This window comes from Delphinus delphis, chromosome 2, assembly GCF_949987515.2.
Source record: "Delphinus delphis chromosome 2, mDelDel1.2, whole genome shotgun sequence".
NCBI lineage: Eukaryota > Metazoa > Chordata > Mammalia > Artiodactyla > Delphinidae > Delphinus > Delphinus delphis.
In genome coordinates, this window is record NC_082684.1 from 93,329,242 (window position 1) to 93,351,333 (window position 22,092).

Sequence of the window (22,092 nt, forward strand, 5' to 3'; positions counted from 1 at the left end):
CTTCTTTCTCTAATTGCTTTAGGTGTAAGGTTAGGTTCTTTATTTGAGATGTTTCTTGTTTCTTATGGTAGGCTTGTATAGCTATAATCTTCCCTCTTAGAACTGCTTTTGCTGCATCCCATAGGTTTTGTGTCATCATGTTTTCATTGTCATTTGTTTCTAGATATTTTTTGATTTCCTCTTTGATTTCTTCAGTGATCTCTTGGCTATTAAGTAGTGTGCTGTTTAGCCTCCATGTGTTTGTATTTTTTACAGATCTTTTTCTGTAATTGATATCTAGTCTCATAGCATTGTGGTTGGAAAAGATACTTGATACAATTCCAATTTTCTTAAATTTACCAACGCTTGATTTGTGACCCAAGATATGATCTATCCTGGAGAATGTTCCATGAGCACTTGAGAAGAAAGTGTATTCTGCTGTTTTTGGATGGAATGTCATATAAGTATCAATTAAGTCCATCTTGTTTAATGTATCATTTAAAGCTTGTGTTTCCTTATTTATTTTCATTTTGGATGACCTATTGGTGCAAGTGGGGTGTTAAAGTCCCCTACTGTGATTGTGCCACTGTTGATTTCCCCTTTTATGGCTGTTAGTATTTGCCTTATGTATTGAGGTGCTCCTATGTTGGGTGCATAAATATTTACAATTGTTATATCTTCTTCTTGGATCGTTCCCTTGATCATTATGTAGTGTCCTTCTTTGTCTCTTCTAACAGTCTTTATTTTAAAATCTATTTTGTCTGATATGAGAATTGCTACTCCAGCTTTCTTTTGATTTCCATTTGCATGGAATATCTTTTTCCCTCCCCTCACTTTCAATCTGTATGTGTCGCTAGGTTTGAAGTGGGTCTCTTGTAGACAGCATATATACAGGTCTTGTTTTTGTATCCATTCAGCCAGTCTATGTCTTTTGGTTGGCGCATTTACTCCATTTACATGTAAGGTAATTATCGATATGTATGTCCCTGTTACCATTTTCTTAATTGTTTTGGGTTTGTTATTATAGATCTTTTCCTTCTCTTGTGTTTCCTGCCTAGAGAAGTCCCTTTGGCATTTGCTGGAAAGCTGGTTTGGTGGTGCTGAATTCTCTTAGCTTTTGCTTGTCTGTAAAGCTTTTCATTTCTCTGTCAAATCTGAATGAGATCCTTTCTGGGTAGAGTAATCTTGGTTGTAGGTTTTTCTCTTTCATCACTTTAAATATGTCCTGCCACTCCTTTCTGGCTTGCAGAGTTTCTGCTGAAAGATCAGCTGTTAACCTTATGGGGATTCCCTTATGTGTTACTTGCTATTTTTCCCTTGCTGCTTTCAATATGTTTTCTTTGTATTTAATTTTTGATAGTTTGGTTAATATGTCTTGGCATGTTTCTCCTTGGATTTATCCTGTATGGGACTCTCTGTGCTTCCTGGACGTGATTAACTATTTCCTTTCCCATACTAGGGAAGTTTTCTACTATAATCTCTTCAAATCTTTTCTCAGTCCCTTTCTTTTTCTCTTCTTCTTCTGGGACCCCTATAATTCGAATGTTGGTGCATTTAATGTTGTCCCAGAGGTCTCTGAGACTGTCCTCAATTCTTTTCATTCTTTTTTCTTTATTCTGCTCTGCAGTAGTTATTTCCACTATTTTATCTTCCAATTCACTTTCCGTTCTTCTGCCTCAGTTATTCTATTTATCCCTTCTAGAGAATTTTTAATTTCATTTATTGTGTTGTTCATCTCTGTTTGTTTGCTCTTTAGTTCTTCTAGGTCCTTGTTAAACGTTTCTTGTATTTTCTCCATTCTCTTTCCAAGATTTTGGATCATCTCTACTATCATTATTCTCAATTCTTTTTCAGGTAGGCTGACTATTTCCTCTTCATTTGTTAGGTCTGGTGGGTTTTTGCCTTGCTCCTTCATCTGTTGTGTGTTTCTCTGTCTTCTCCTTTTGCCTGACTTACTGTGTTTGGGGTCTCCTTTTCACAGGCTGAAGGTTCATAGTTTCTGTTGTTTTTGGTGTCTGTCCCCAGTGACTAAGGTTAGTTCAGTGGGTTGTGTAGGCTTCCTGGTGGAGGGGACTAGTGCCTGTGTTCTGGTGGATAAGGGTGGATCTTGTCTTTCTGGTGGGCAGGTCCACGTCTGGTGGTGTGTCTTGGGGTGTCTGTGGGTTTATTATGATTTTAGGCAGCCTCTGTGCTAATGGGTGGGGTTGTGTTCCTGTCTTGCTAGTTGTCTGTCATAGTGTCCTGCACTGTAGCTTGCTGGTCATTCAGTGGAGCTGCATCTTGGCATTGAGATGGAGATCTCTGGGAGATTTTCACCGTTTGATATTACATGGAGCTGGGAGGTCTCTTGTGGACCAGTGTCCTGAACTTGGCTCTCCCACCTCAGTGGCACAGCCCTTACACCTGGCTGGAGCACTAATAACCTGTCTTCCATACGGCTCAGAATAAAAGGGAGGAAAAAAGGAAAGAAAGAAAGAAAGAAGAAGATAAAATAAAAGTAAAATAAAATAAAGTTATTAATTAAAAAATTATTAAGAAAAAAAATTTTTAAGTAATAAAAAAATGGACAGACAAAACCCTAGGACAGATGGTAAAAGCAAAGCTATACAGACAAAATCACACAGAGAAGCATACACATACACACTCACAAAAGGAGAAAAGGGGAAAAAAAAATATATATATCGTTGCTCCCAAAGTCCAACTCCTCAATTTCAGATGATTCGTTGTCTATTCATGTATTCCACAGATGCAGGGTACATCTAGTTGATTGTGGAGATTTAATCCGCTGCTCCTGAGGCTGCTGGGAGAAATTTCCCTTTCTCTTTGTTCGCACAGCTCCCTGGGTTCAGCTTTGTATTTGGCCCCGCCCCTGCATGTAGGTTGCCTGAGGGCGTCTGTTCTTCGCTCAAACAGGACGGGGTTAAAGAAGCAGCTGATCAGGGGGCTCTGGCTCACTCAGGCCGGGGGGAGGGAGGGGTACGGATGCGGGGCGAGCCTGTGGCGGCAGAGGCCGGCATGACGTTGCACAAGCCTGATGCGCGCTGTGTGCTCTCCCGGGGAAGTTGTCCCTGGTTCACGGAACCCTGGCAGTGGCGGGCCGCACAGGCTCCCGGGTAGGGAGGTGTGGATAGTGACCTGTGCTTGCACACAGGCTTCTTGGTGGCGGCAGCAGCAGCCTTAGCGTCTCATGCCCGTCTCTGGGGTCCGCACTTTTAGCTGCGGCTTGCGCCCGTCTCTGGAACTCCTTTAAGCAACGCTCTTAATCCCCTCTCCTCGCGCACCAGAAAACAGACAAGAAAAAGTCTCTTGCCTCTTCGGCAGGTCCAGACTTTTCCCCGGACTCCCTCCCGGCTAGCCGTGACGCACTAACCCCCTGCAGGCTGTGTTCACGCAGCCAAGCCCAGTCCTCTCCCTGGGATCCGACCGAAGCCCGAGCCTCAGCTCCCAGCCCCCGCCCGCCCCGGCGGGTGAGCAGACAAGCCTCTCGGGCTGGTGAGTGCCGGTCGGCCCTGATCCTCTGTGCGGGAATCTCCCCGCTTTGCCCTCCGCACCCCTGTTGCTGCGCTCTCCTGCGCGGCTCCGAAGCTTCCCCCACCGCCACCCGCAGTCTCTGCCCACGAAGGGGCTTCAAGCGTGTGGAAACCTTTCCTCCTTCCCAGCTCCCTTCCACTGGTGCAGGTGCCGTCCCTATTCTTTTGTCTCTGTTTTTTCTTTTTTCTTTTGCCCTACCCAGGTACGTGGGGAGTTTCTTGCCTTTTGGGAGGTCTGAGGTCTTCTGCCAGCGTTCAGTAGGTGTTCTATAGGGGTTGTTCCACCTGTAAATGTATTTCTGATGCATTTGTGGGGAGGCAGGTGACCTCCACGTCTTAATGACCTTCCGCCATCTTGATGGCGGTGACCTTCCGCCATCTTGAAGCTCCTCCCCCAGGCGGATTCTTACCCACTGCGTCACCAGGGAAGCCCAGAATTATTGCTTTAAGCAAACAGGTTAACCACCTATATAGCAAGCAGAGCACCATACCCATAGTTTGAAATCTATAGTTGGCAGAAATGTATTTAACAAACATATTTTCATTCAACAAATGCAGGTACTCTGTTAGGCAATTTGTGAAACATAGAAAGATGAACAAAATGCGATTTTTGCTCGAGACTCTTGTCGTGTGTTGGGAGGAGTCAGACATGCAGATGAGAAGATTCTACCAGGAAAGGGAAAGCAACAGGCTCTGCTATTGAGAAAGACACCGCCAAACAGGAGAGTCAGTCACTCTGTGTTGATTAAAATCTAATCACAATGAAATGTACTAAGATTGAATCAATTCCCTGGAATTTAGCCTTTACAAGAGTTTTAGGCTTTTTTGTTTTTTGCTTTCTCACTTTTTAATGCCTACATAGGAAGATTCAGCTGACTGAAGTATAAAACCAAGACTTGGTGTCAGCCTGAATGACAGAGAAGTATCTCTGGCCTAAAATTACGATTGGACACATACAATAAAAAAGGAAAGGCAATCAGAACACATTATATCCCGATTCTAAAAGTCTACCTGCAGTGAGCAGACTAGAAGCCACCTTGAACCTACTGAAGAAGCATCTCTTTGAGAGGAACCCTGGAATCCATGCTGTAAACCCACACAGTAAAACGTGGGAAATGCTGAGGTATGAACCATATAATGTTGTACAAATACTTAACTGCCTTAAACTCTAGCTTCCTGTTTATAAAATTAAGAAACTTAAAACCTTCTTAAGCTGTTTGTGAAGATCAAATGAGATATTCACTAAATGGATAATAAATGAATATAAAGTATAAGTGCATGTGCAAATTGCACGTACAGTGATAGAACAACAATAAATAACACATAACCCAGCATCTGTCACACAGTCATTGTCCAGCAGCAGTCAATGTCCTTCCTGCTATCTCTCCAGAATCTTCCCAAATGGCTAGCACATTTCCTATATCAGAAGAGAAGGGAGACCTTCAGGTTCTGAGCTTCTCCACATCTCCAGTTCTTCCCATCCTGTTACAACCCCCTGCTTTCTCCTCTTCTCTATAGCATATCCTTTCAACACGCCATAAAACAGCACAAGAAATAGACAGTTTTAAAGAATGAACTCAATAAGGATAAATAGAAGTTTTACTATTTTCTTCCTGCACCCCAGGGAATTGTTTGAAAACCACTGCTCCATGACAAGGTTCGGCTGCTGAGAGAGGTGCACTAAAAATGTTCCTGCCCCACCCATGTCCTTTTCATTTCAGTGATTGAAACCTACTCACTTCCTGTTCAGAAATGAGTTCACCAAACCTTGAAATCATACATACCTTCATTGTCTTTAATATCAAAAAAACAAAAAAATAGAGAGAGAGTTTTCTAACCTCTTGTAGTTTCATTTACTGCCTGGTACTTTCTGTGGTGTGTTCAGCTGAAGTTCACCAGAGAACGTAACTCAACTTCTCCTCCCCCAAGCTCCCCACCAATACTTCCTGTTGGTTGGTTAACCTTTTGTGTAAGGAAGTAAGTTTCCTTACATTGGTCAACACCAACGACTGACCCATTGCTGATGGTACCATTTCCTATGTGGAAATTTCCATCCTCTATGAAAAGACTCACAGTTGAGTTTTTATTACTCAACTAACTCACAAAAAAGAACAGAAAGGAAACCAGAGAATGCACGAAGAAAGACATTTCTTTATAAGTTAAGCCCTGATAGGGACCCAGATTTATGAATAGAAGAGTTTCCTGCTCAACTATTAAAATTTCAGGAATTAAAAGTAAACTAAAAATAATATAAATCCACTACTATACTAAAATTAAGCTGGTATGATTTTTTAAATAAGATACCCAAATTTCTGGATGCTAAAAGTTACCTTTGGGGATGAACTCCTCCCAGCAATTTGGACGTTCCCTCAAGGGCTCTCCTGAATAACCCTTTCAGTGCAGGCACTCAGACACAAAGCAGAACAGTGGGGTTCAGAAAGTTTGTTGTTATCCAAGCCCACTCACCAAAACCAGGTGATTTTAACTTTCCCTTTCAAATGTATTCTGAACCATGTGTTCCAGAACTAGATGACCCAGCTCTAAACCAAACAGCCTAACCCAAGCAGACCATTGGCATCCCTAGTTGTAAAAGTCATACTAACAGTTCGTTTCCAAATGACAAATGCTCCACAGCCAAAACTGAATCCTGGAATAGACTGCTGGCACCAGTGAGAGAAACGCTCCCAAAAATGATGTATCTCTTGCTATCAGGGAAGCACAGTGTCTTCTTTGCGCATAATAACCAGAAGATATTTGGGGGCTCTGCTTTTTTATAGATTGACATCATAAGTCATTACAATAAGAGGGGGCATTTATGAGAAAGGAGGAGTCAATCTGGATCAGTTTCAGGGTTCCAGTGGTGCTTGCCATCTCAGAACCTTCAAGACACAGGAGCAGCCAGACACTCTTTTGACACTCACTCCAGCCCTACTTTCTCTTTAGCAGGCTATCATCCAGCAAGAACCAAATCCAGGGCCACATGGCTTGAAGGAAGCTCTTCCCTTCATCTCTTTACCCTTTTAGCCTGCCCTGCACATCAGTAGGTGTGAACACTCCCTACCTCATGCATGTCATTTGGAAGGTGCAGGATCAAAGTTCAAGACCAAAGAAGTTTGGGCTCCTAATCAAAACTATCTCTAGGACATTTCACACATTTGTCACCATTTTCTAAGCCCCAATTCTGAACCAACCCCTCTGCAAGGCATTAGGGATGCCAAGATAACCACGACCTGGTCTCTGCCCTAGCAAGAACCTTTCTAGTGGAAGAGAAGTGAGTTGTTGATAAGTCACTGTGATACAACAGAACAGAAGCTCTAAGAGACGTGTCCCCTTTCCAAATATGTTTTGGAACATAGGAGAAGGAGGACTTATTTCTGTGTGTGTGGAAGTGTCAGTGAAAAACCTCAGGATAGCATGTGAAGCTGAATCCTAAGAGATGAGTAGAGAGGATCTGTTTAGTTCTATGAGCTAACAGTCCAAGAGGAAAATGTCACTGATAGTTTTTATCTCTCCTCAGCTACTACCCCATCCCACCTCAGAGAAAAGCAGCCCTCTACTGTCACCGGGGTTTCCATTCCAAATGGCTGGAGTGAGTCACAGTCACACATCCTACAGCATTCATGAAAGTGGAGGACAGAAGTGAGGTAGTAAGGTAAAGGTAAAGGTAATTAAGTAAAGGTAAATTTATCAGTAAATTCATCAGTGAAGGTAATTAAGAGGTCCTGGTGGATCAGAAACCAGACAAGGGTTAGGCAGGAATTGAGTCCTAAAGGCCTCAAGTGCTGTCTTGGGCACCCCACCTCTGAGGAAAGGAATCTGAATGCATTCTGTCCTGCATAAGGTGCCGACACTGTGCTGTATTGTAGAGTGTAAGGAAATGCACCCTATTATGAAGCTGGAATATGGCACAGGGGCCACGGTGCAGGGGGTGAAAGTTCAAGATGGCAGGAGGGAGACTGTCTGAAATGGCTGCAGAATTATCCCACCCGCTAGAGATATCCCCTAAGGGAGGTGGGCAGACCCTATTAAAGGCTTTCTTTGGGGACATATGAATTCCAGGTGAACAATGACAAGGTGTGCATCCCTCCATTTCTGAACACGTCCCCACAAATGCTGAGCCACCTTGAGGTAGAATGTGCTCCAGTCTCACTGTAGGCCTGTGACCTCCAGTGGCTGAGTGGATGATGCAGCTACTTCTGGTGCATCTCCATGTTCCTACGTATCCTTAGGTAAGGAAGGTGGTGTTTTTCAGAAATTCCCTTATTGGTAAGCCAATGTTTCATCTTGTACCCAGTATGTCAAGGGAAGCAGGCATGAATATGTTCCCAGAAAAGCAGGAGAATGAGACATGGGGTTATGTCACACCAGAGAACAATGAAGGCAGACACCAGTCCTGATTTATTCCTAGCTTGGGCATAAGCTTCAAGAGAGACCTGAAAGATATAGAGGCACCTAGGAAATCTGGCTTAGTGGCTTGTTTCCTCCTGCTCAAAAGGGTGCTCTTGTCCACAATGGCATCAAATCCAGCAAGAATGGAGCAGCAGGAGAGCACTGAAGGAGGAAAGGGGCTTCAGACACCTAAGGCTATATACCTGCCCCCTCATGGCTGGTGAAGGGCAAGGCCTGGGTCAAGATGAAGAGATTTCCTCATGCAAAGAGAAGCCAGAGGACCTAGTGAGCCAGGAGGTAGATGGACCCCAGGATTAGCAGCTGGAGTTTGTTCCCTGTGGACAGATACTACAAGATGAAGAGAAAGAGAAGCTGAGCCCTGCCTAGCTAAGAGACCACGTATTTCTCATTCTTGAGAGCAAGGAGACCTTCCCAACTACACATGTGCAGAAAGGCTCCTCAGAAGTCAAAAGGGAGGGGGCGTCACCTCATAGTAAGTGATGTCACTACCCATAGGCCTCTTTGCTAGAATCCACCTTGGCTAAGAGATGTGCAAGCACACATGGGAGGACCCTGAGATAAACCAAATACGAACTCAGAATTTGGCAAAGCAAGATGATTGGCCAAAGGAAACCCAGAAGAAATGCCCCACATAAGTGATTCAAACTACCCCGAGGGCACGACTCTTTCTCTGAGCCCACCCGTGTGTCAATCCACGTGTACTCTTTTCCACATAATAAACAGTTCAGTTGTTTCACTGCTTTCTGCCTCTGGAGAAATTCATTTTCTGTAAAGCTGACAGACCAGGGCCTTGTCACTGGTCACTGGTCCCTGGTGGTCTAGTGTCTAGGATTCAGCACTCTCATTGCCGCAGTCTGACTTCAATCTCTGGCCGGGGAACTGAAATCCTAGCCACTGCAGGCCAAGGCCACTGAAATCACTAGCATGGATCCAAGGCTCTCACCTCCTCACTGTAACAGAATCAAATGAGTCCTCCATTTACCTAGATGCCATCTTAGAGAGGAGTAGGGAGAATAGAAGGACCTAAGAAATCTGGAGTTTCTCTGAGCTCCTGTAAGATGCTGCACCTGCCCATCATGGCATTTGCCTTTCTGTAATCTCCACCTGTCCACTTGTCCAGGCCTGCAACACCTGAGGGTGGCAACTCAATGTCTCACACATAGCACTGGGCTTAGCACAGAATATAAGAGCCCAGGACCCCTGTAATGAGATTTCCCAGGCATTGATGCAAGTCACTCAACCTCCTTGGGTCCCAATTTCCTCATCTATAAAACAAGACTCTCAGACTACAATGTCTAAGCAAACATCCTAAATCTAACATTCCATAATAATAGTGATAGGTAAGAATTCCTAATAGCTATGCAGTACTTACTATGTTTTAAATGCTTCACACATAGCAACTCAGTTCCTTCTTACAACAATCCTGTGAAGTAAGCCTTTTTGCAGATAAGGAATTGGAAAAACAGAGATATTAAGGAACTTTAATAAGATTGCAGAGCTAGAAGGAGCCAGAACTGGAATTTGAACCTGGAAGTCTGGTTCTGGAATCTATGTGCCTAACCTAGCTCTGTTTCTGTGTAATGATGCCTCCTTTCATTCCTTATAGGAGCTGGTGTGAATTTATTCATCCCCAAAAGCTGAGACGTGTCTGATTCCCCACTGATGTGCTAGGAATACAAACTCTAGTTTATTACAATCAGTAAAGAAAGACAGCAGCACCCTGAAACTTTATAATTTAATCTTTAAAAGCATTGGTATACTTCAATAGTCTCATCTTCAAACTATTAGTAATATTATTAGGAATAATGCTAGCAATACATATATGTATAATTAACAGCAATTATAATATAATTAGTAGTACTTCCAAAAAGATTATAAAATCATGTTGCTATTACTCTTGCATGTTCTCAGATACTTAATATTGGAAATAAAAATGTTTTGTTCTGGAAATTTTAACTTATTATATTTATATTAGACCAAATTTTTATATGGTTTGTCAGATTTATTTTGTCCCTTCAGTTATTTTATTTATTTATTTATTTATTTTTTGCGGTACGTGGGCCTCTCACTGCCGTGGTCTCTCCTGTTGCGGGGCACAGGCTCCGGATGCACAGGCTCCGTGGCCATGGTTTCACGGGCCCAGCCACTCCGTGGTATGTGGGATCCTCCCGGACCGGGGCACGAACCCACGTCCCCCGCATCGGCAGGCAGACTCTCAACCACTGTGCCACCAGGGAAGCCCCCCTTCAGTTATTTTTTAAAGTTAATGCAAAGAGAAATATATATATATATATATATATATATATATACATTTATGTATATATCCAAATAACTTTGCTGTACACCTGAAACTAACACAGTATTGTTTATACTATACTTCAATTTTTAAAAATCACTGAATTAAAATTTATTATTAATCTAAAATTAAAAACTAATCCTCAAATCAGTTACTGTAAAACTTTTAAGTATATTTGGAACAAGCTGGGTGTGTGAATCTACTTTTCCAGTGGTAAATTTTATGAAATTTAAATACAGACCAAATACCTCCAGTAAAAATTAAGCACCTGGACTGAGGTGCACTATCCATGTAAAACACACACCTGATTTTCAAGACTCAGTATGAAAAAAAAAGAATGTAAAATATCTCATTGGTAATTGTTTATATTGATTACAAGTTGAAATGGTAATATTTCAGATATACTGTATTTAATTGAATAAAATGTATTATTAAAATTAACTTTAATGATTAAAAAAAGTTAATGTGAAAAACCACTGGTTCTATGCCTAATGATAACAGTCACGTTATAATAGTAATTTAGCAATTAGCCTATGGTTTGGCATCCAGGAAGCTGACATAAAAATAGACAATTTATTGACAATATTTAGACACTGGCTGTACTATTAAGTAATTAATATCCTATTTCCTGAATTGCATGATTTGCATGATGAAAAGTACAGAACCAGGCATTCTAAGTTTGTGCTGGAGATATAAAGATTAATTAGACATAGAGTCTTACATTAAAATGTTGGAGTTTAGTAGAAGAAATAAAGCATAAAATAAATTATTAGGACAAATTATACAGTGATAAGTGCCTGTGTAAAGAGAGAAAGAAAGTTACGATGGGAAAGGAAAAAGAGAGAAGAGACTCATAATCAGAACAGACTGTGGGGACAGAAAGCATTTGTGTTGGGCTTTGAAGGGTTGGTATGATTTATGTATACAACAATGAGTGAAAATCATTTGGGTTGAGAGAACAGCAAGAGCAAAGTCAGAGGAGTCAAAAAACAGTACAGGCAAGCATTATCAAATACTGTGTTTCAGTCTGCCAAATTGAACATATAGAAGGCACTAATGGGAATTAAGGAAGATACGATAGTGTTACAATTATCTTGGCAAGTGGCAATAGCTGCCTAATTTAAGGCAATGTCAATGGAAATGGACAACAAAGTATAGATTCAAGAAGTATTCCAAAGAAAGAATCAACATTTGGCAACAGGAAGGAAAGAAGGAGGAGAAAATTCAAAGATGATGTTCAACATAATAAAGGCCATGTATGACAAACACACAGAAAACATCATTCTCAAAGGTGAAAAACAGAAAGCATGTCCTCTAAGATCCAGAACAAGACAAGGATGTCCACTCTCGCCACCATTATTCAACATAGTTTTGGAAGTCCTAGCCATGGCAATTGGAGAAGAAAAAGAAATAAAAGGAATACAAATTGGAAAAGAAGTAAAACTGTCACTGTTTGCATATGACATGATACTATACATAGATGATCCTAAAGATGCCACCAGAAAACTATTAGAGCTAATCAATGAATTTGGCAAAGTTACAGGATACAAAATTAATGCACAGAAATCTCTTGCATTCCTATACACTAACAATGAAAGATCAGAAAGAGAAATTAAGAAAACAGTTCCATTCACCATTGCAACAAAAAGAATAAAATACCTAGGAATAAACCTACCAAAGTAAGTAAAAGACCTGTACTCAGAAAACTATAAGACACTAATGAAAGTAATCAAAGATGACACAAACAGATGGAGAGATATACCATGTTCTTGGATTGGAAGAATCAATATTGTGAAAATGACTATACTACCCAAAGCAGTCTACAGACTCAATGCAATCACTAACAAACTACCAAAGGCATTCTTCACAGAACTAGAAGAAAAAATCTTAAAGTTTGTATGGAGACACAAAAGACCAAAAGACCCAGAATAGCCAAAGCAATTTTGAGACGGAAAAAAAAAAAAAAAACACAACTGGAGGAATCAGACTCCCTGACTTCAGACTATACTACAAAGCTACAGTAATCAAGACAATATGGTACTGGCACAAAAACAGAAATATAGATCAATGGAACAGGATAGAAAGCCCAGAGATAAACCCATGCACATATGGTCAACTAATCTATGACAAAGTAGGCAAGGATATACAATGGAGAAAAGCCAGCCTCTTCAATAAGTGGTGCTGGGAAAACTGGACAGCTACATGGAAAAGAATGAAATTAGAACACTCCCTAACACCATACACAAAAATAAACTCAAAATGGATTAAAGACCTAAATGTAAGACCAAACACTATATAACTCTTACAGAAAACCATAGGAAGAACACTCTTTGACATAAATCACAGCAAGATCCTTTTTGACCCACCTCCTAGCGTAATGGAAATAAAAACAAAAATAAACAAATGGGACCTAATGAAACTTAAAAGCTTTTGCACAGCAAAGGAGACCATAAACAAGATGAAAAGACCACCCTCAGAATGGGAGAAAATATTTGCAAATGAAGCAACTGACAAAGGATTAATCTCCAAAATATACAAGCAGCATATGCAGCTCAGTATCAAAAAAACAAACAACCCAATCCAAAAATGGGCTGAACACCTAAATAGACATTTCTACAAAGAAGACATACAGATGGCCAAGAAGCACATGAAAAGCTGCTCAACATCACTAATTATTAGAGAAAGGCAAATCAAAACTACAATGAGGTATCACCTCACACTGGTTAGAATGGGCATCATCAGAAAATCTACAAACAATAAATGCTAGAGAGGGTGTGGAGAAAAGGGAACCCTCTTGCACTGGTGGTGGGAATGTAAACTGATACAGCCACTACGGAGAACAGTATGGAGGTTCCTTAAAAAACTAAAAATAGAACTACCATACGACCCAGTAATCTACTACTGGACATATACCCTGAGAAAGCCATAATTCAAAAAGACACATGCACCCCAATGTTCATTGCAGCACTATCTAGAATAACCAGGTCATGGAAGAAACATAAATGCCCATCAACAGACGAATGGATAAAGAAGATGTGGTACATGTATACAATGGAATATTACTCAGCCATAAAAAGGAACAAAACTGGGTCATTTGTAGAGATGTGGATGGATCTAGAGACTGTCATACCAAGTGAAGTAAGTCAGAAAGAGAAAAACAAATATCGTATATTAATGCATATATATGGAATCTAGAAAATGGTACAGATGAACCGGTTTGCAAGGCTGAAATAGAGACACGGATGTAGAGAGCAAATTTATGGACACCAAGGGGGAAAAGGAAGGAGGGACAAATTGGCAGATTGGGATTGACATATATACACTAATATGTATAAAATAGATAACTAATGAGGACCTGCTGTGTAGCACAGGGAACTCCACTTCACTGTACAGTAGAAACTAACACAACTTTGTAAAACAACTATACCCCAATAAAAATGAAAACAAAGATGTTGCCAAGTTCTGAGCCCTAATGGCTAAGATAATGTTGGTGACATTGACAAAAATCAGGAGAAAGAAGGTGGAACGAGTTCTGTTCCATGTATTTGAGCTGTATGTACCAGTCGCAGCTAACTCATCACCAAGCAGGAGGAGATACTATTTCAAGCACAACAGTCACTCTGTGATTCACCATATGTGAAGGTGAAGTTACTTTCACTCTCACAGAAGTAAAACAAAAGCTGCACATTATTAACCAGATCCTTCAGGATGCCTGAATATTAAGGTGGGCTGTCAAGAATGACTCAGTCTTAACTCAGAGCCTCAACATCTAACATTAGCCTCAACATCTCAACATCTAACATTAGAGGAAAGTTCTAAAGTCTTTTTGTTCCCACTCTTTAATCCTTAACTGGTTGAAATCTGAAAGCTATTTTTCTCTTTTGAGATGTAGTTGTGACATATTCATTTTCAAACTTTCTCAGTTTCATCTACAGTAAAAACTTTGTGTGACATATTCTCAACTTATAAGTTGATCAAGGAGGTACTCTAGATTTCATCATTTGGTTTTATCCTCTGTCAGTATTCTGAATAGTTTTTCCATATTGCTCTCAATCTTTAATCACACCACCATCACTTGATGGTATCACACTTCAGAAAATTTCCATTTTAACCCTGTTTCCATGAATGATTTTCACTGTGGTTTGTGGGAATTGCTTGAGATATACCCAGAGCATTTGACATGTCACGTCTGTCCATCAAGATTGTTCTGGATGAACTTTTCAGTGCACATTCGTGTATGTGCCTAGATTATTTCAAGTTTAAAACAATCTGGGCACAAATTACATATTTTTCCAAAAGTGTGGGAAGCAAACTGATTGAAAACCCAAGTGCAAGATTTCCACATGGGACTTTATCTAGCAACACAGTAAGCAGATGCTTTATGCTGAACAAGGAATAAGAGTCTACTTCCTGGACATATTTTTATAGATCATCATAATTGAAACCTGACATACATAAAACTGTAGGTAAATACTGATGCCATTGGAGCAGAGCACCATAAAGAGAAATTTCCTAGGCTTCTCTTGTATCCAACTAGGAAACTTTCAGTCCAGTTAAGGGAACGCAGATGTAACTTCAAAGGGCCTCAAAAAGAGTGCAAATTCTTGCTGATAAAACTTTATCTCCCCAAGATTAAACTGTGCAGTCCTCAGATATTTAATAATCCTCTCGCATACATTTCAGTGAAAGGTGAAGCTGTTTTATTTACTCCAGCCTTGAGTGTGGAGACTTTCGTCTTCTGAACTATTGATCTAAGCATGACATTTAAATACGCACAAGTAGCAGCAATTCCATTTGAATATCCTGATTGTGTCAATTACTGTGATGCTAACCATGCCCATTCCACCCTGGAGCTTAAGTAAACAGGACCACCACTCTCTGCTCTTAGCAGAGGATTTATAGAAGCCATGTGTCTGGCATTCAGGAAGGTGTTGTCTTGCTCTCACCAGTGATTACACATACAATATTGTCATATAATTTTCAGATTTTTCAAAGACTTCAAAGCTCACAACCTTCCGTGAACTTGCTATCTGGACATGTTTATCATGGCAGGGAATAAGGGGAGGAGTGCTATGCAGAGACTTCAAATTATGAGCACTTCACAGATGCATTCTGTATGTCTATAAAATGTCAAAATGTCCAGAAGAAAAGAAGAAAGGCTAGTCAGTCTACCACTCGTACAGGGAGAGAGCATGGCTGGAGCAAATGTGGCTTAAATATTAGTTTAAAAGGGCCATTTGATTTTTCCATGATCAAGATCAAGTCCTAAAATTTCCAAGATCAAGTCCTAAAATTGTCCAAAAAACAATTGTCCAAAAAACTGTTTCTTTTGCTAAATGAGGTCATTTAATTGGTAAGTAGAAATGAGTTCACTTCCTCTCCTCTCTCTTTTCTGGAAGTGACCAGATGTCCCATTTGGGGGAATTATCTTTGTGACATGGTACTGAGAACACAGAACAGGACTTGTGTGTTGCGTGACAGTGGAGGCTCTGGAGTCAGGCTTGCCTTGGGGTGAAGCCCAGCCCTCCCACTTTGCAGCCAAATACCATTGGGTAATTTACCCTCTGTGTCTCAGTTGCCTCATCGGTAAAATGGGGATGATGATAATGGATCCTACCTCATCAAGCTGTGAAGATTGAATAAAATAGTATGTATCTAGTATGTGGAAAGTATTCAGTGAGTATTATCATTATAATTGAAACATTGCACAGACGAAATAAAAGTACATACTTCTCACCTCAGGGATTAGGCCTGGAAGGACCAATAAAAATTCTTTTGCGGGGGATTCTGAATTCTATATTCCCATAGCTTTTTTTTTTTTTTTTTTTAAGTGGGACTAAATCTTTTTTTATTTTTGAAGCAAAATCATCCAATTTTAAGTGGTTCTTTAAAATGTAAACGAATGGCAGGATCCAAATTTGTCCACCAGATTAAATGTTTGCCTTTTGGTTGAAATAGAAAATTAGAGTTTTCCATATAATGCACCAGAATCATTTCAGAAAATCCTAGTCCAAACTCTGAGAATAAAATAAAGTCTATTTAGGTCTTGTCTTGTTGTTATACATCTCATGTGTTTTTAATAAAAGGGGCACAAAACAATCATGAAAGAACAATGAAATGCAAGGTAGTATTTACATATGGTCATATGTACTTGGGAGCAGAAGCCATACTATGCCTGTGACTCCATGGAAAACAGTAAGATGACAATAGAGGACTTCTTAATGTAAACGATATTGACTGTAGGCTCATAGGGAAATCTTCCATAACTTTAATCTCACTGATTATTTTGCACTGAAAGTCAATGCTATATTTATGGATGCAATCTGCAGACTCTTAAAATATCAAATGAGGTTCTCCTCACTTACAACTTAGCAGAAATTTTCTGTTCTTTTAAGTCTTTGGGTGAGTATTTTTTTAATCCATGTGCTTAATTTTTTTAATAGCAGCACTCCAACTTAATGCAGCATGGAAAATAAGTAGTTCTTTTCATTCCTATTCAGAGCTAACTGCTGGCAGAAAACTTGCATTTCGCTTAAGTTTTAACTTTGGATTCAGACTTTTTAAAAAGGTGCCATGATTGTCGATATTATCTTCTTCAGATCAAGTACGATGGTTTCAACATTGGAGATAATCAAGCTAGGGAAAGACCAAAAGATTTATTTCTAAAGCCTGCTACAGATTTATAGGGTCGAATAATTACGTCTGACTTTATTCCCAGTCCTATAATCCTCGTGGAAGGTTGGTACATTAGGTAAGGAGTATTAAAAAAAAAAAGTAAAGTATGTCTAGCTATGCTACTTAAAGCATGCAACAAAATTTGGGTAAGCATGCTTATTAAGAGTCAGTAAAAGCCTCTCGCATTTAAGAAAAAGGTACATGAAAACACTCAGACTTATTTCTGGCAACTGAATTCACTGGCACAACAAAAAAATAATGGTACGACACTGTACCAATATAATGATGAAACAAGAATATTCTTCTAGGGTCAGGTCTTTAGGAAATCCACCTTGGGTGATTAAACTCCCAAATCCCTTAATAAGTTCTCAACTACCAAAAGCCTACTTTGAAAATAACTTTATGCTTCCATTTCTTCTTTTCATTAACATAATGAAGTACTTCTCTTGCTTTCTGATTTTCAACCCCCCACCCCTCTCCAGTGCTCAGAAATTCCATTCCCCATTCTTCTTTAACTTGCACTCTTAAATGTGGCTTTCTGGCAACAGGGAACCAGCGATTGTCTCCTGCTCATCTTCTTTGATTAAAACTCCTGATGAAGAATAAGTGGTGTAACCATGGTATCCCCTTACCATCAATCCACATGCTGGACAGCAGAGTCGCTGCACCCTTCCCTTTGCTTGTTGGCCTATCCGGGCTGTATAGGTGGGGAGCACGTTCCACACGCTTCCTTCACCACAAGTTAAACGGAAACACACACATTCAAATCCCAGTGCAATATCAGGTTTTCAGGAAGCGAGGATTCCCCCAAAGATGATCAGTCTGTTTCCAAAGAGTCCCGCACTTCATTATGGACGATGAAACCTGGTAAACTGTCGACTCTCTTCATGAACTTCCATTTCTGTACTTTTAAATTCATTTAGTTCTTTCCTTATTGCCGCCTTGTCTGCAGGTGTTAACCTGGCCCAGGGCTTGTCTGCCCGGCGATCATAGTCAGGTGAATCGGTGACTTCCACATACTCATTAAACCGCAGGATCCTTCGAGCTTGCAGCTCTGCCACTGTGGGTCTCAGGCTGAGCTTTCTGCTGAGTCTGCGTTTCAGTTCCATTTTTGCTTCTTGCTCTTCTTCTTCATTCTTTTGCTTCAGGATATTTCTTTGCTCTAATTCTTCAGTTGTGGGCCTCTGGCTAAGTCTCCTGACAAGCTCAGTTCCAATTTGCTGTCGGATTTCCTGCCTCTCTTCTTCAGAGGTACGCTGCAAGATGTTTTTGTCCTCTAATTCCTTCTTAGACGGTCTGTTGCCAAGTTTGATAGCAAGAGTATCCCTTCGTCGTATTTTACTGGCCAAAGCACTTTCTCCACTGCCGTCCTCGTCTTCATCCTCTTCATCGTCATCGTCATCGGTATACAAGACAGGCCCATCAGAGTCAGAGTCATTGGCCTGGTATTCCCTTTGGCCTTCGTCCTCTGAGGCACTGAAGGATTCTGAAGATTCTCCCATCAGCCCAGGAGTCAGGAGCTGAGGCGCTGCCTCCCCCAGCTCGTCTTTGGTTGTGACACATTTTGCATTTTCTCTGCTAATACTTAAGCCAGTGCCTGAGTGGACAGTGGTGCTGTTTGTCGCCTCTTCGGTCCAGAGAAGCTGACTTGGGTCTAAGGCAGGGACGGGCAGGTCGGCTCCGTTGCTGACCAGGACGACAGGAGTGTCTGAGGCAGCAATGCTCTGCTCCTCCAGGGGGGGAGAAGGGGTGGGGGGAAGAGGTGCTGGAGCCACAGCGGGCAGAGGGACTGCGGACTTGGGTCTGCCTGTGGTCTGCTCCTCGGTGCCGGGGGCAGTCTGCTCGGGTTTGAGACTTGCCACGCTGGTCTCCGAAGGCTCTCCTTTAAGGTCAGATATGCCAGAAGTGGTTGCATCTGAGGACGGTTGAGACGTTGGCTGCTTGCCAGTTTTTTTCTTGCCCTTTGTGATTCCTACCATCCCTGTTTTGCTAGAAACTGTCTCCTTTGAAGCTTTAGAACGAGATGAAGTGGAGGAAGTAGACGGTGAAGCTGTTGCTTTGGAGCCAGTTGTTTTTCTTGAATGAGAGGAACCAGCTTTCTTATCTTCTGCCTTTTCCTCCAGAGGTGGTGCTTTTTCAGCTACAGAGCCATTACCTTCTTCAGATTTTACTACATTTTCCTCTCGGGTAGATTCCTCTCCGATGGGTATCATGTGCCCGTTTGAATTTTCAAAGTTAACTGTTACATCTCCATCTTGATCAGGCAATTCCTTAAGAACTCCCCTTCTTATCAGCTCCTCTCTACTTTGTCTTGTAGAAATCTTCCTTTCTAATACTGCTGATGTCTCTCTAAATTTGTCACTGGTCTTCTTTTTCCTCCATTTCCAAGGCTTAAAGATTTTACCAATGGTGGAGAGTTTCCCCTTCCTCTTGAAGGGAGGTGTTTGGGAGCCTGCTGTTGGGCCATCTGAGTTTGCTATAGAAGCTTTGTCCAGTCCGTCAATAGATTAGCCATAATCAAAAGACAGTAACAAGTGTTGAAGAGGCTGTGGAGAAATTGGAACCTTCATATACTGCTGGAGGCAATGTAAAATGGTACAGCCGCTTTGGAAAACTGGCAGTTCCTTCTCCCTTTCGCGGGTCTCCCAGCCCGGCCGGCCGCAGCCGGCGCCTTCCCATAGCTTTTGTTCATGCTTTACCGGAGCACTTACGTGGATGTCCTCCTCTGCATCATGCACTGCAAGAGGCTTCTCATACATATTATAGACACGGAATCAAGCAATGTGTTAATGTCAATCTTCCCATGAATACTTTCCTGTTTATTCTTTCATAATATTTTGTTCACCCAGTAAGAACTTATTAGTGCCAGCCACTGGGCTATCCAAATGCGGCTGCCCCATATCCCTGGCTCTTACCAATCAATGAGTAAATTTTTCTAGAAAAGCAACATTTAGAGAGATGACTAGATTGCCTATGCCTGAATATTCTGGGGTGACTCATTCCAAGGGATGGCAAGTTATGCAACCATCTTTCTGTGCAGTGTAGGCTGAGGAGAGCCACTGTGTGCTTTGAAGGCTGAGCTTCATGGTGCATCATCATGACTCAGAAGTGATCAATAACCAAGTGGCATTTAAACATCTTGGCTAACTACCAGCAGCATTTTGCTCCAGTTATTGGAAACTCCTCAGAGTGAATGTGGGCCTGGGGTAAGATCTGAATCACTGTCTCTGAGGGTAAAAATGCATATTGCCAGGAAAGCCATAGCAAACGACACAAGAATAGTCTCATTTTTTGTCTGTCTGCACCATGAGCATCTGCTGTCCCTCCTCTGTTAAGAATGGTCACCGGGCTTCTCTCATGAAATATCACACATGCCCCTTATTGCCGTACACAGGGTTAGAGGTGAGAGGGGTGCTATCTTAGAGACAAGTGATAGTCAGAGAGGGGAGAGGGAACTGAAAGGAATCTAACATTTATTAAATCCCAAAGCCGGGCCTCCTGCGTGCCACTTTAATGATCTTTCCACTGTACCACACCTGGTGACAAGTTTTAAAGCTATTCTTTTACCAAAGTTCCCACTGATCAACTTAATTATCAACATTGTGGTAAAGGCTGTGAGCACAGCCTGCCAACTGTAATGCTCATCTCAGTATCACTCTAGCCGTGGAGAGAATCTATCACTTTTCCTGCTTCTGCAATCTGTAAACCATGCTGGGACAGTCTCTTTCATACACTGGAGGTAAGAGGGTGGACTGGTGCAGCCTCTCTGGAGGGCAGCCTGGCAGTTCCAAACAACTTATACATGGGTTCCACCTTGGGACTTAATCCTCCCATTTCTGGAAATGTACACTAAGAAATGATCAGAGATGGGGCAGATATGTATATGCGGTTAGCAAATCATGAGGCATCACTTGTCCATATATACATATATAGAGATATATAGATATAGATAACCAAATGAAATATGTGTTCACTCACCAGTTAGCCACACTGTTACACCCTGAAGGGCACCACTGCCCACCTGTTGACAGGTACTGGAATTGAAGACACAAGGCCAAGATGAACTATCACATAAGAAGTGTATCTTATAAAGTCAACTGAATTTCACTAACTACAAATATTCCAATGTCGAACCATAAATTAGAAAGAAAAAAATTTAGTAAAAAAATCACTTTCCAGTCACTTTTTATATATGTTTTTCTCCCTTTGCTGCTCTTTTATTCTCCCCTCCCCCATACCAACCACCAACAGCTTCATCACCCAAGAAGTCTGTCTGCATTGTAAATCCTTTCATTTTTTTTTTTTTTTTTTCAAAATCAAAGTAGGCATGAACAGGACTCAATTGCTGGTATGGAGAAAACTGTGTGAATAAATAAGGTAATTAAATGTATCCATTCTATAGATTAGTCAACACTACTTTGAGTGACTATGATATATCAGAGTGCACATAACAGTGCAAACATTAGGTAGTCCTCACTGTCTAACATCCTTCTACAAAACCTCAAATTTGAACTTGAGAAAATTCAGATTACCCTAGACTACACATTTTAGGGGAAGTAACTTCATTTAACCACTATGTTCTAAATAAAGTATTTTTGTTAGAAATCACATTTTATCTTGAGTCTTCGAGTTCACCTACGCAGTGTGATATTTTCCACCTGATGGGCAGATAGAAGTTAAACTTGGACAAGCACAAATATGTAGCTTCTTGCATAGAAATAACACAAACAGTAGAGAGAGATTATCCCGTGGGGGTTCTGAGAGGAAGTACCTAGGACCTTAAAGCCAAACTTCCACTGTCTAGGCCCAGCTTCCTCTATCCACAGATCCTTCAACTCAGCCCCTACCCACAAGATCCCAGGACCAATCTAGTCCTTTTCTGATCCTGCACATCTTCATCTTACTGAAACTAAGGTTCAAGGCTCATATATTTCTGCAGCCTCTACTTCCCTATACTCTTGTAATTTACCTAATTACTTGTAATTTTCTGTTTAATGATATCTATCTTCTCCTTAAGACTCTAAACTCCCTAAGAACAGAGACTGTGTCTGTCTCATTCACAGCTTTATCCCCAGTACCTAGCGCAATGCCTACCATATTGTTCGTGTTTAATAAATTTTGTTCCTGGGATATTGTGACTTATAATAACAAATATAAACGTGGTCTTCATCTCTGTTACTGGCAGAGAGCTCCTAAAACCCT

At 41.0% G+C, this 22,092-nt stretch overlaps 1 protein-coding gene and 1 pseudogene across 1 annotated transcript in view; both read right to left on the minus strand.

The window, feature by feature from the left end:
* The window catches only part of ATP8B4 (ATPase phospholipid transporting 8B4 (putative)), a 366,096-nt gene that overhangs the window by 266,842 nt on the left and 77,162 nt on the right, over nucleotides 1-22,092 (minus strand). The window lies entirely within an intron of this gene.
* LOC132418550 (phosphatase and actin regulator 2 pseudogene) lies at nucleotides 16,723-19,394 on the minus strand (annotated as a pseudogene).